This window comes from Lissotriton helveticus, chromosome 1_1 (genome assembly GCF_964261635.1).
Source record: "Lissotriton helveticus chromosome 1_1, aLisHel1.1, whole genome shotgun sequence".
Lineage (NCBI taxonomy): Eukaryota > Metazoa > Chordata > Amphibia > Caudata > Salamandridae > Lissotriton > Lissotriton helveticus.
Window position 1 is genome coordinate 326,881,742 of NC_136057.1, and position 14,029 is coordinate 326,895,770.

Below are 14,029 nucleotides of genomic sequence, written 5' to 3' on the forward strand. Positions count from 1 at the left end.
AGCATGGGCCTTCTGTTGGAGAACATCAATTAGAGTATTATCCGGACCCTTTGGCTGCCATGTGGGATGATGGGGTATCGCATCACAGACCACTCGGCCCATTAGCAAGTGTGCAGGGGCTACCCCTGTGGTTGTGTGGGGCGTCTGCCGGTAGCTGCGGAGGAATGTAAAGATGGCCATTTCTATTGATTGTTTCTTGTCATGTGCGATTCTGATGACTTTGTTAAGAGTCCTCATGAAGCGTTCCTCTTCACCATTTGCTTGAGGCCAGCGGGGTGTAATTCGTCGATGTCGAATGCCCAGGGCCGTGAGATATGCTGCCAGTTCTTGCCCCTGGAATGGGGGTCCATTTCCGTGCGTAATTCACGCATTAACCCATGGGTGGCTATGATTTTCTCTATTTTGGGGATTACCTCCATAGCATTGGGAGAGGTCACGATTTCCACTTTTGGATATTTGGAGTAATCATCAATCATCACCAGTGTGTGTCGGCCATCAGGTAAGCTGCCAAAATCCATGCTGGCGCACGCCCACGGGGACCATGGCCTTGGCTCAGTGACGACTGGAGCTGGACGAAGGAGATCACCAGTGGCTTGACATGCCAAGCAGGACCGGGCAGCTTGCTCTACCAGGTCGTCCATGAGGGGAAACCACACTTTGGTGCGGAGGCGCGCTTTTGTTTTTACCATGTCTTGATGTTTTACATGGGCCAGCTGCACACATCGGTCGGTCAACGATGTAGGAATTACTAACCGATATCCCCACAACAAGCACCCGTTTGGGTCTTCAGTGAGCTCATCCTTCACATTATATAGACTTGTCAAATGTCAAATGTCAGAGGTTCTTATATAGCGCCTTATCACCGCAAGGTCTCAAAGCGCTTGCTTTGGGAACCCGTCCTGGCTTTTTCCCAGTGAGATAACCCCTACTGGGCATCCCCAAGCTGAAAGCCAGGCATCCCGCCGCGGGGGGCCGTAGTGGAGATTAAGCAAGCTATTGCCCAGAGTTGCAGAGTGTGAACCCGTGATTCGAGTAGGCACCAAAGCGAGAATTAATGAGTCCGTGGACATTTTGGGCTCAAGACCCTGCCGCGTCGGGAATTGAACCCTGGTCCCGAGTCTGACCTCTGCTTCAGGGTCTGCCTCCTCTAACCAGTGAGGCACACTTCTCCACTTGCCATTATTTTCTGGGCTTGAGCTGGTAAGATCTTCCATCCCTCTCTAGCTTTGTGCCAGTTACCACTGTGCAAGATAGACTTGACCCTTTGGAGACATTCATCCCTGGTAGTAGCTTCAGACAGGTCTTGCATCGAGAGGGGAATTGGGCAAGACCGGGCCGTGATGCATGTTATATACTCTTCCATGTCTGCAGCGTCCTCTCTTTCTTTGTCGGTGGCCGCTCTGGGGTGTCGGGATAAGTAGTCCGCGGGGTTGCGCGACCCTGGTTGATATTTAACTCGACAGTTATAGTCTTGGAGCTGAAGCATCCATTTTTCAATTCTTGGGGGCGGTTTCGTGGAAGTCCCGGCAAACAGGGCTACCAGCGGTTTGTGATCCGTGGTGACTACAAACGGCTTTCCGTAAACATACAGATGAAAGTGATGGCACCCCAAATGTATGGCAATGGCCTCCTTTTCTATCTGAGAGTAGCGCTGTTCAGTCTCAGTAAGTGACCTGCTTGCAAATGTCACAGGGGCCCAATCTTCCTCCTGACGCGATTTATTTAGAAGCACTGCTCCCAGGCCTACGGGGCCGGCATCCACCGCAATTTGGGTCATTCGCTTAGGGTCAAAGAATGCCAACGTGGTCGCCTCTGAGAGGGCGTCTTTGATGTCTATGAAGGCTTTATCTTGAAGTGGACCCCACTTCCATGGAACGGAATCCTTGGTCAATTCGCGTAGGGGCACCTTCTATCTGAGAGTAGCACTGTTCAGTCTCAGTAAGTGACCTGCTTGCAAATGCCACAGGGGCCCAATCTTCCTCCTGACGCGAATTTTGTAGAAGCACTGCTCCCAGGCCTACGGGGCCGGCATCCACCGCAATTTGGGTCATTCGCTTAGGGTCAAAGAATGCCAACGCGGTCGCCTCTGAGAGGGCGTCTTTGATGTCTATGAAGGCTTTATCTTGAAGTGGACCCCACTTCCATGGAACGGAATCCTTGGTCAATTCGCGTAGGGGCACCGTGAGGGTGGTCAGGTCTTTGATGAATCGTCCACAATAGTTAATCATGCCCAAGAAACTCCGCACTTCTGTCACGCTGGTGGGGGCGATTGTGTTCTTGATCTCCCTTACCTTCTCGGGATCTGGATTGACCCCTTCAGTGGAGAATGTGTAACCAAAGAATTGGAGCTTTTTCTTTAGGAACTCACACTTTTCCCTGTGTAGCGTGAGTCCCGCATCTCACAACCGTCTCAGGACCTGTGTGAGGCAGGTATTGTGTTCCGGCAGTGACTTGGCATGAATCATGATATCGTCACTTACGTTGATCACCCCCGGGATGTCTGTGATCAATTCTTGTATGACATTTTGAAATACTTCTGCGGCGCTGGAAACGACAAAGCTCAGGCGCGTGTAACGCCGCAGTCCCACATGAGTTGAGAATGTGGTTATGTTTCGTGACGCCTCGTTGAGGACCAGTTGATGGTACCCTGACCGTAGATCGAGTTCAGAGAACCAGCATGCTCCCGCCATCTCACCGATAAGGTCATCAATTGTCGGGGTGATGTGGCGTTCGCGCTTGATTGCGGCATTGGGTAGGCGCATATCCACGCATATTCTTACGGCACCAGGCTGCTTTGGCTTCCGTGTAACCACGATGGGGGACACCCATGGCGTGGGACCTGTGACCTTTTCTATAATCCCGGCGGCCTCCAGCTTTTTCAGTTCCTGCTCGACTTGGGGCCTTAGATGAAAGGCAGCGCGACTGGTTGTACTGTGTGATCAATGTGCAGATGGACTTCCTTCCTATGCCTTCAAACACTTCAGAGAATTCTTCAAGGAGGTGCTGTATTGATTCATTATGGACGCTGAAGGCAAATGACATGACTCCTAAGTCTTCAGCCACACAAAATCCCAGGAGCATACCTTGGCCATCTTCGGTGACGTATATGTTGGTGTTGACTATCCTCTCCCCATGGCCCACTGATGTCTTGAAGCGTCCTAGAATTTTCAGTGGAGTCTCCTGTCCATACGCAAACACCGTGATGTCGGACGGTTGTAGGCGAGGTGTGGGACACATTGTCCGGTACAGGGCAGCAGCCATGATTTTGATCGTGGCCCCGGTGTCGACTACTGCCGTGACTTCCTGCGCCCCTACCTTGATGAGGCACTGGGGTTAGCGGCGTACTTTGCGGGCTGCACTGCCAATCATGTGAACCTTGTGCAGAACTCCCTCCGCCTCCTCGTCATCATCCATGTCGCTCGGTGACTTGTCTCCCTCTGACACCGCATTGACCACTTGTCCTGGCTTTCGGTATTTCTTTGCTCTGCGCACCTTCTCAAAATGGTTAAAGCGTCCACACCCGAGCATCTCTTCCCTTTGGCTGGGCATTCTTCCGGTTGGTGTGACGGCCCACCACAGTACCCACACGTCTTGACGGTTGCTGTGGTGGTGGGGCGAGGGCCTTTCTTGTTCCATCGCGTTGCCGGTTTTGTGGTCACAGCATTGACCAGTTCCGTCTTCACAGGAGCTTGGAGTGCTGCCCCCATGTGAGCTGCGCGGGCTTTGGACAGCTCCTTGGTGCGTCCTAGCGTGAGGATGCCAGCTAACGGTTTCCCCGATTCTTCCAGGATGCGCTCATGAAGTTTCACGGATGCACACCCTTGAATTATCTGACCACGTATTTCTTCCGTCACGTCTGTGAATCCGCACATCGAGGCTAAGTTCTTCAGCCAGGCATGATATGTGTCCAACGATTCCTCAGGAAGTTGCCTGGCTTGTCTGAAGATAAACCTCTCATAGTCCTGGTTAACCATGGGCTCGAAATGCCCGTTGAGTGCATGGATTAGCATGTGGTGGTTCTTGGGAGTTGTTTCTATGAGTGTCTTCGTGATGTTGTGTATGTCTTTGCCACCTAAGTGCAGTATCATCGCTCTTTTCTGATCTTTATGCACTTTGGTAGCTTAGAAGAATATCTGCACTTGATCCACCAGTCCTTCCAATTGGGCGCCAGAGAGGATGGCGATCCCTCTACTATGAATGGCTCGATGGGGGGTATCTGCGCCACGCTGTGCGTGTAGCGTGCCTTACTACCGTCCTTCTTTACGCCTGGCCTTTTCAGTGAGTGGCGGCACCTGTACGCGACGTGTTTCCTATCGACTGCGAGCCCGAATGTTGCCTAGGTTTCTTCCCCACCGGGTCTTCCTACGTGACCGTGGGCCTCTGATTCATTCTATGCCATCGGGACAATGGACTGTGTCCCCTCTCTTCCAGTGGCCTCTGCATGGATGGTGGCCTTTCGGGTGCGGGCCATCGTCAGCGCGAATGGGGGGGCAGCCAAGGCTCCACGGTGACCAGCGAGCTGTATGGGCCCTCCCGACTGATCAGGCTGATGCAGAGCGGTGTGTGGGCACTTCGCGCTATTTCGCAGTGCCTCGGGCCTCTAGATCCACTTGCTTGGTAGCGCTAGAGGCCAGGCCTTCCACACGGCCACGGCGCTCGGCGCTGGAGGAGGACGTGCGTAGCAATCACTTCGGGCGCGTCGCGCCACACCCCTTACGGACAGCGTCGGTCCGGGACGGGGCTTCAAGTCTCTCGGGCCGGTGCACTGCTCTGCATACGCCAGGTACACTGCTCCGCGCCGGTCACAAGCGGGCAAGAGGGTCCTTCCGGCCGTGTAGGCCGACCACGTGTCAGAGGCCTTCCCCCACCCGCAGGTTATGAGTGGGTGCACAGGCCGGCAGCCTCACCTGGACAAACGGCCGGGTCCTCCAACTGTCGGAGCCACACACAGCGGGCGCTGCCACCGGACTCCAGGCTGCAGGGGCGGTGTAGGTGCAAGGGGCACGAGCGCCGCAAGCAATTAGACCAGCTCGCAGCCGCCACTCCACGGTGCGAAGGCATGCCCACCCTCATCGCCAGTTGTTGTGTCGGGCAAAGAACTCAGCCGCGACACTATCGAGGTGGGTCGTGGATCTTAGGGCCTCACGCACGTGTACATTAATAAACACAGGAGCCAGGGTACTGTGCAACTATCGGGCACATACCTCCGTCGCTGACTGGCCGACGTGAGCACGCCCCGTAACTTTTATTAACGCGGGGTCACATGACCTTCACGTCGCGACATGACGCGCAGCGTCATTAGTCACGACACTTCATCATGCTCATGGATGTCATGGAACTGCTTTAATTAAATCCAGCAAAGAAAGAGGCCTAAAATAATTGACCCCTACGGCCCTACTCTCCTTCTGCACAGCAATCTATTGTGTTTTGGTGCTGGGTTACAGAAGCGGAAGCTGAAGTTGAAGCGGAAGCTGTGAGAGCGAGAGCAGGAGCGAGACAGAGCAAGACAGAGCCGGAGGCAAGGTATGCAAGGCAAGCTAGCGAGGCGCGGGAGCACGGGCGTGGCGCCTGACTTTTAAACATCCCCACCGCTCTTGTGTCTGCTGTTCCACTGGCCCACTGTTCCACCCTTCCCAGCTGCTGTAGCTGGAAAAAACGGAAAGGAAAGGGTTCCTGGTGGGCTCCTGGTGGCAAGTGCTGCTGCCTTTTAATCAACGGCCTCAGTGAGTGTGAGCCCTTGGCAGGACCGCGAAGGACACCTGATTAGATCAGGTGCAGCCTACAGTCCCGCCTTGAGTGCCCCGCTTGCCCCATCTCCGCATTCCCACACTCCTGCATCTGCTCCTTATTATTAACCCGTTGTTTATCGACTGGAGCACTGCCGCATCTGCTCCTTATTATTAACCCATTATTCATCGACTGGAGCAGCAGAGTCGGTCCTGTCATCGCTTTGACATTGTAAAAACAGCAAAAACATTATCATCACAGGCAGTCCCAGGGGGTGGAGAAGGTGCAGGTGCGGGACCAGGCGCGTGACACGGCGCAGCTCCCAAGCCACCTTCCTGGCTCTCTAGCCTTTTAGCTCACACAGAAAAAGACCAAGTGTGATGCCAAGGGGATTTGACTTGACTAGTTGGCTGGCTGAGGTGTTCCGGTTCTTGAAGACGCCAAGAGCACACCGAGGGACAAAGCGGGCGCAATCTGAGCAGAAGCTGGAGAAGGAGCTCTGTGCAAGTTCCTGCTGCTCCTTAACCGTGGAATAGGGAAACGTAAAAGAAGGAAAACGAAACAGTAAACGGCCAGCTGTGAGATTCGCCAGCGAGTCTCTAGGCAGCTCCCGGAGGCAGTAAGACGCCAACGGCGAGAGCGACTCTAACGCTGCTAGACGGCAGCAGCAGAGAGCGTGCCCAGAGCAACACGGTGGCGGTCTGGTTAGTACCACGTGCAACCTCCGCTGGCTCCGTATCCCCACTCGCCGATAAAAAGATCCACAGGGAGCCTGAGGAGACCCAGAGATCGCGACGCCCACGACTACCATTTCCCATTGCCTCATACATTAGGATTCTCCAGTAGTCCAGCAGACCAGCAGACCGCACAGCGGACGAGTATGAGGTCTGGGGAAAAAAGATGGTCTATCACAAGCGTTTTTAACAATAGGAAAAGGAAAAATAAAATCATGAGTGAATGTATGGACACAATGGCTGTCAACGCCTATAGGGACCAAGCCATACTGGTAGAAATAGACAGAGTAACATTGTCACCAGCAAAACTAGCAAAGCCAACAAAAATCTGCTACCACCCTAAACTATACTCAAAATTCCCATTTGTGAAGGATGCAGGGGCCTTGCTAAATGCCAGTAACAGCAAACAAAAGGAATAGGTTTATTACTCAAATCAACCCTGGAAAGTAGCAGAGAATACAATTTGAAAAAAAACCTCACAGAAGCGGCAAAGATAGAGTAGACCAAGATCCAAGATATGGGACAAGTGACGCAAGTAGGGATTGCACAGGCAAGGACATCAAAAAAGGGAATAGGGAGGCTAGACAACCCTCAGCAGATAAAGAGCACAAGGAGACTTTAAGAATACCATTAGAGCCAAATATTATAATTTGGAATTGCAATGTGCAAAGAATGATTCGGCAGTTATACCATCGGAATTACGCCTGGAAATAAAAGCTGATTCACTCATCCCAAATAAGCGTTTAGCAAGTAATTCTGATACCATTAATGTAGAGAAATTATCAACAAAAACCGAGGAAACGCCGGATTCACCACTAAGCTCTGATGTGCCAACTTTAATTCATAATAGCATCAGTAAGAATTTACAGCACAATTGGGGCCAGGGAATGCCATCAAATAACATCAGCTCTTCGGACACAGTTCTAATTGGTCGACAGCTAGATCCTGTGCACTACACATTAGGCAGAAATATAGAAAGGACAGGTGCCAAACAACCAGAGAACACCAATTACGCAGCTAGTAATATGTCCTTTCTTACAACAGAAGAGTGGGAAAGTTGGTCACCACATATTCTTCAGTAGATAAAGTCAACACAACTCATCAAGGCATGACAGGGGAGGCGACAAATTTAACAGGGGAAGCACCAATTGAAGGGAATAAAATATGTGCATACCTCGTAAACACTATGCAACTCTCAACAAAGACTATGGAATACCATTCGGATAAGATGGGTATCCAACTTTCACTCCTTAATTGCTTAGCCATGCATGTCTCAAGTATTGACAACAAGCTGACGGAACTAAATTCTTTCACCAAGAGAGTACAAGCGAATACCGCAATAAGCCCCCTGAGCTGTACCTGTTACTCAACCATTGACAAATTTGCTACACTGCCAGCATTGATGGGAGATCTCCTTGTGGACTTAAAAAGTATAAAAAAATACCACAGCTAAAAGACAAACGTACGATCAAAAAGAGCGGGCCAAGCCTTATAAGAATGAAAACATTCTGGAAGATTCCCCCTTGAAGGACAGAAAAGGACTGCCGCAAGAAGAAGATGTTGCCCCAGGGTTGGAACAACAAGAGGAGGCTGGGGAACGAGGCAACTCTAATGGGAGACCATATGTTGATTCTGACCCCATAGAGCCCCCAGACAAACAACAAGCAGCAGAACAGCATCCTGGCAGCCTCGACAAGCAGATCAGCCAACCAGAAGAAGCAGACATGGTGACCAATACATCACAACTGTCAAAACAACGTCGCAAACGGAGGAGAAAAAGGAGAAACAAAAATTCCTTCATAATGTCTTTCCTGCGAGCAGAACCTAAACATGACAGGTGATCAAACAGGCCAGAGAGTAAGTGGTGAGCTGTCAGTTTCACAGGTTAAGCAGATTACCATCAGCACCATCAGCACACCTTGCCCAAGTCGATCAGCAGAGACAATTAAACCAATAGGACAGATGGAAAATAAAGTGGAAACAACAGGTGCAATAGGAGCCGAACTTCGGTTAGTCGAAGCAACAAAAGGAGCAGTAACTGTATCAACAAAAATAAAAGGAATTATTAAACAAAATGGGGACCTAACCACTACCACCCCTAAATCTGTGGAGGAAAGAAATAGAGCCAAGAATAGAACCACAGCCATCTCCACATTGGAGGAGGAAGGATACAGAGCCAAGTATAGAAACACCCCAAAACAGTTTTCGAAGAGCGAATTCTAAAATAATCCTGTTCATCCAAGAATACAAATCGAAAGGCTGGGGCGACGGCCTAAACAGAGGAAATATTCTCTGACTAATAACCTCCATTAGCAACCTGGCCGGGACAGGATCACATGATCTGGAATCTGTAGAATTTTAAGTACTTAAACACCTGTCAGAACAAGAGGTAACTAGAACAACTTGGGCCACACAGGAAATAGTGGAGAAAATCCTCAAGGAGGAACAACAACTAGAAGCCTGTGGGATCCATCTAGAGCTCTATCACAAAGTCGGTTACCCAGAACCACTGCTTAGACATCAACAAGAGCACAATGACAATAGGCCCAGAAATATAAGGACTACTGGTCCTATCAAATCTGTGCTCAAAGGGGCTCGTAGTACCTCAGCAGAATGCAGGGAGAGCAATATACCAAGCCTACGAGACACAAGCAACAAGGATACAACAGAAGATTGGACCTAGATAGCAAGAACTATAAACATCAGATCCAAGACCCCATGACAAATCATGGAACATCTAAAAAACAAACCACAGTTAAAAATCTGCTCTTGGGATATAAATGGGATGGGATCTAAAATAATGAATAAAGATCTATTGATATACTTCCAACAGTTCGACCTTATTTTACTTAAAAAAACTTCGTTGGAAGAACCAGTCCATTTACAAGGCATTAAAGCATATCATCTACCGGCAAGCAGAAGTTCTAAATTTGCCCATTCAAAAGGAGGTCGTACGGCGTATGCCTCGATAAAAACCATCAATACAGTCAAGGAATTGATAAGTAAAAATACACCAATTAATGGTATACAAATAATACAGATGGACACAGTTGGCCCCAAAAACAAATACCGTTAATACTTTTGAATATTTATTTACATCCATTGCGAGAAAAAAAAAGGCGCAAAACTTCTGGTGGCGGAGCTGACAAGGCTAATCACTGTAGAAGCAACCCTGAACTACATTGTCTCAGGAGATTTCAATATGGTCCTTTCAGGTCATGCAGATAAGGACCACCAGGCAGAAAACCAGCTGGCTGCATGGGGTGTTCCACCCCAGGACGAATGCAAGTGGGGCAAACAAACAAGGGAATCTAAAGATCTGTTAAAGTACCTAGGAAGATTGCACCTGGTAGCATTAAATGGTTGTTTTGCGGGGGATCGGCCGCAAGCAGCAACTTTTCATAATGCTTCGGCAAATACCGCAATAGATTATGTCTTCATATTATTACCACTTTTCAAATTGTTTAAAGATTTCAGAATTGGAATGTCAGATCACAGCGACCATCTACCACAAGAATGTATACTTGCTGTTTATGGAACGGCACTTACCCACCCAAATAAGGACCCAAGTACAATAGTAATATCAAATTATAAGAGAATTAAATGCAAAACGAGTGACCCGGTAATGTTTTTGGTAGAGGTAAAAATTTGGTGGGAAGGAAATAAGCTGCGGAACGAAAATATCATGAATAACTGGAAACATTTTACTAAAGGTTAAAGGCTTAGTTAAAATAAAAACAACAAGAACATGTGTGGAGCCAATGGTTCAACAGGAAACGTTCATTAGCAAGCAAAATGTCTATCTTTCTACAATTTAAACCACCAAATTAAGGCAAATAAAGATCAACATAAATAGAGTAACTCGATGTCTCCGCCAAACGAGTCCTGCTGACAACATACTGACGGAATTAAGGAGACTAAAGTCGAGTAAGAAAAAGGTCATCCCGCAAGCAAAACAGGACAAAGCTGACAAGTTATGGGCTAAACTATTATATGATGCCAATACTAATAACAGCGCCAGGTTTTGGCATACAGTAAACACCTTAGAGAACCCAAGGGCTCCTGGAATCAGTTCCCATGTGACCGAAGAAGAATGTGCAAAGTATCTATGGCACCACTTTAATAACGAAGCAGATGAAAGCAAACAAGAAGCCGTAGCCAGTCAAAGTGATCAGCTGACCCCAACAACGCAGGCTTTGGAGACTCAATATGCCTTTACAATCAAGCAGATTGAGAATAGGATGGCGAAAGGCAGAAAGGGGGGTGCACCTGGCCCCAACGGTATCCCTCCAATCTTATTTAAGCAGGACTCGAACTACTGGGCCAAAGCACTTTTGCCCCTCTTAACCACATTATGGAAGTCGAAAGAATTCCAGATTCCTGGAAGAGATCAATTATTTGGCCGATCCACAAGAAAGGGAGTAAGAACAAAGCGAAGAACTATAGGCTCTTTGCACTAATCGATATTGATGCCAAATATTATGCGGGCCTCCTATTGGAAGAGGTTATATAGTGGGGAACGGAAAAAGCCTTAATCCCCATCAACCAAGCAGGATTCCAAAAATGTATGGGGACAACAACAAATATTCTTGCTCTTTCGCTCCTAATAGACGCAACTAAAAACATCAGTAAACCATTATTTGTCTGCTTTATTGACTATACAGTCACCTTCGACAGCATTGACAGGGAATAACTTTGGGCAAAACTATCTGGCTGGGAAATAACCTCAAAACTCTTGAATCAATTAATTTTACTTCATTCAAAGACATTAGTCCAAATAAAGCTGGGGGTAGGCAATTGCCTGTTGAGGAAAATACCGACCACTAAGGGGCTGAAGCAGGCTTGCGTCTTGGCCCCGACCCTGTTTAATCGTTTTATGTCTGACCTTACAACAGAGCTAGACAAATGCAACCATCATGCCCCGAATTTGGGGTTTTTTACTCTTTCGAACTTACTGTACGCCGATGATTTAATACTAATCAGTCGAACTCCAATCGGATTGCAGCATCTTATAAGTACCACAAGTAATTTCTCAGATACAACCGAGATATGTATAAATTTAGAAAAATTTAAAGTGATTGTACTAAATCAGAGGAGTAACAAACATCAACATCGATGGTTGCTGAGGGGCCGCCGGCTAGAAACCATTTGAGAATACAAGTACCTTGGCATCATTTCTGATAGTAATGGCACATTCCTCCAACAACAAGCGGCTATTAGAGGTAGAGGGACTGCATTGACTGTTGCACTAAAAACATCAGGTATAAAATGATAGGCCCCAATTTCATCCATCTGCTAGAGGTTCTCCGAGCTAAGCTTCTACCAACCATTACATACAGTAGTGAATGTGTGTGAGGGAGAGTTGAGAGTACCTTGGATAAAGTGGTGTCCAAAGCCATGAGAATAATCTTTAATCTCCACAGTATACCTTGCCAGCACAAATAAGGCAAGAGTTTGGCCTCCAAAAGCAGCAAATTGCAAGTAAAGGTGCCTACATTAAATGCTGGCACAAATTAAAGGCTGAACTCATATTTATGGAGGGAGCTGAAACAGAAAAAAAGATAGCCAAGCCATGGCTTACCTTCAATCAGCATTAAACATTTTGTGCCTACAGGACCTCTGGGAAACCACTGGGTCCCACAACAGTTTCGAGGGACTAGTATATAAATCTGTAAAGATATTATCCCTCAAAGAAGAAAAGACTGCACTATGTAGGAGGGCCCAAGATGGGTCGTTATTCAGACCTATTCGAGGAGCCTGCCACAAGCATATCTGGGAACAAGCTTTAAGAGAGCAGTGAAGGAAAGCTTCCTCCGTTTGAGACTGGGAATTTTACCGGCAATGTGGCACCTTACACCATGGAAACAAAATGAAATAACAACACAGTGCAGACTATTAGGCGCAACTAAAGAGGGCGTCTTACATTTACTGTGTATTTGTAAATGTTTACACAAGGAACGCAGATTATTATTAAAACCTCTCCTGAAGGAAAGACACATTCTAACATGCAGGCAAGCAGTGAAAGTTTGTTTTGAAGGCAAGGGCATTCAACTAGCTTGTAGCCTGGTCCGTTTTATGAGTGAAGCAAAAATAAAGCTAAATCCAGCAGCAGACTGACAAAGTGGCTATAAGTTTGTGACTACTACCAATTTTAGAACTAGCTGCATAAACTTTTATCTGGTAAAAGTCTAATTAATTTCTAAATGTTTGGCTGAAAGTTTCTGCCCTGAACAGAGAATTTTTTTTAATACTATTTTTTATGAGTATATTAACAAGGTTAAAAAACAACTGTTTAATTGAGCTTATTCATAGTTTTTTTTAATGAATTTGGGTACAGATATTGCGGCTCAAATTACTAGGGTATCTTATATCTATTAACATGATTTTGCAAAGAAAATACTGTTACTGTTTACCACACACTTGCACTTTAAACTTGGTTTAGTTCTTAATTAATTACAAAGTTGTCTTGCACACGTAAGGTCAATCAAACTTCAATGTATGATTACAAATGTAATTACAAAATGTTGAGGACGTCTTGGCGAAGCTGTGAAAAGAAACGTACAAAAAAGTTCACAGTATGGCTTGAAATTACAGATTCTTTCTATACCGGCGAGTATTAATGATACAAATGTGACAATGTTTTATATATTGTATTGCTTTTAAGATGTTTTATTTTGCAATGATTTTTATTAATCAAGCAATAAAGGAAATTACTTACTTACTTACTTAACAATCTATTATTTTGGATCCTATCCTGATGCTTCCAAGATTTCAAGCATCTGTTTTTTTTATTTAAAAACTGCATGAAATATTCTGCCAGTCACACATAATAGAATGTATGCTTCTCTGATCAATGCATATGCTCAGTCTCGCCTTGATTATGGCAATGTGACTCTTATCAGACGGTTCCAAAATACCAAAATATTTCAACTTTCTTAAAAAAATTACATAGGCTCACGGTCCATTAAAGAATTGTTATTACGTTCATAGTCCATAGAGCTGTTTTTCAACACTTCCCACATTTTATTGCATACAAATTATGCTGGGACAGGCACTTCCTGAGTTGAAGGTCGAATGATAAGTTTCTTCTCACGATACCTAGGACTGCAGCCTTTGGCCACAACGCCACCTCAATTGCAGACAGTAGGAATAATACTTCTCTACCATCACCCATTATTGTGAAATCTTCACTTATTATGTCTGAAAACGTAGTTATTCTTAAATGAACCCTGCCACTGTCACCACGGTCAGGTTATTATAGTATAAAGAAACGTCGGTTTACTGGTATATGTAGCCTTTACATAGCATAACATATTTTGACTTTGAGTCATACCTCTTCATCGGATAGTTTGTTTGGCTCTCATTCATGTTATTTTCACCCACCACAGCATTCAGCAAAGGGCAATGGGTCAGTTCACTGCTCCACTAGCTCTCTTGCAATGTGACTGGCATCATTTCGCCAGTTCACATGAGCACGTCTACTTCAAAAGAATTATGTTTTCTGGCCGACGCCGCCGCTCTCGCCTCAACAACAGAGCGCTGCTGGGCTCGAGCTCTGCTGTTTACAA

General features: G+C 46.8%; 1 long non-coding RNA gene across 1 annotated transcript in view; it reads right to left on the reverse strand.

Moving 5' to 3' along the window:
- The window catches only part of LOC144769535 (uncharacterized), a 79,341-nt gene extending 65,325 nt beyond the window's left edge, over positions 1-14,016 (reverse strand). The window contains exon 1 of the long non-coding RNA XR_013598716.1: positions 13,795-14,016. This is a non-coding gene — a long non-coding RNA (uncharacterized LOC144769535). The remainder of the gene's footprint in view (positions 1-13,794) is intronic.
- Between the last annotated feature and the right edge of the window lie 13 nt (positions 14,017-14,029).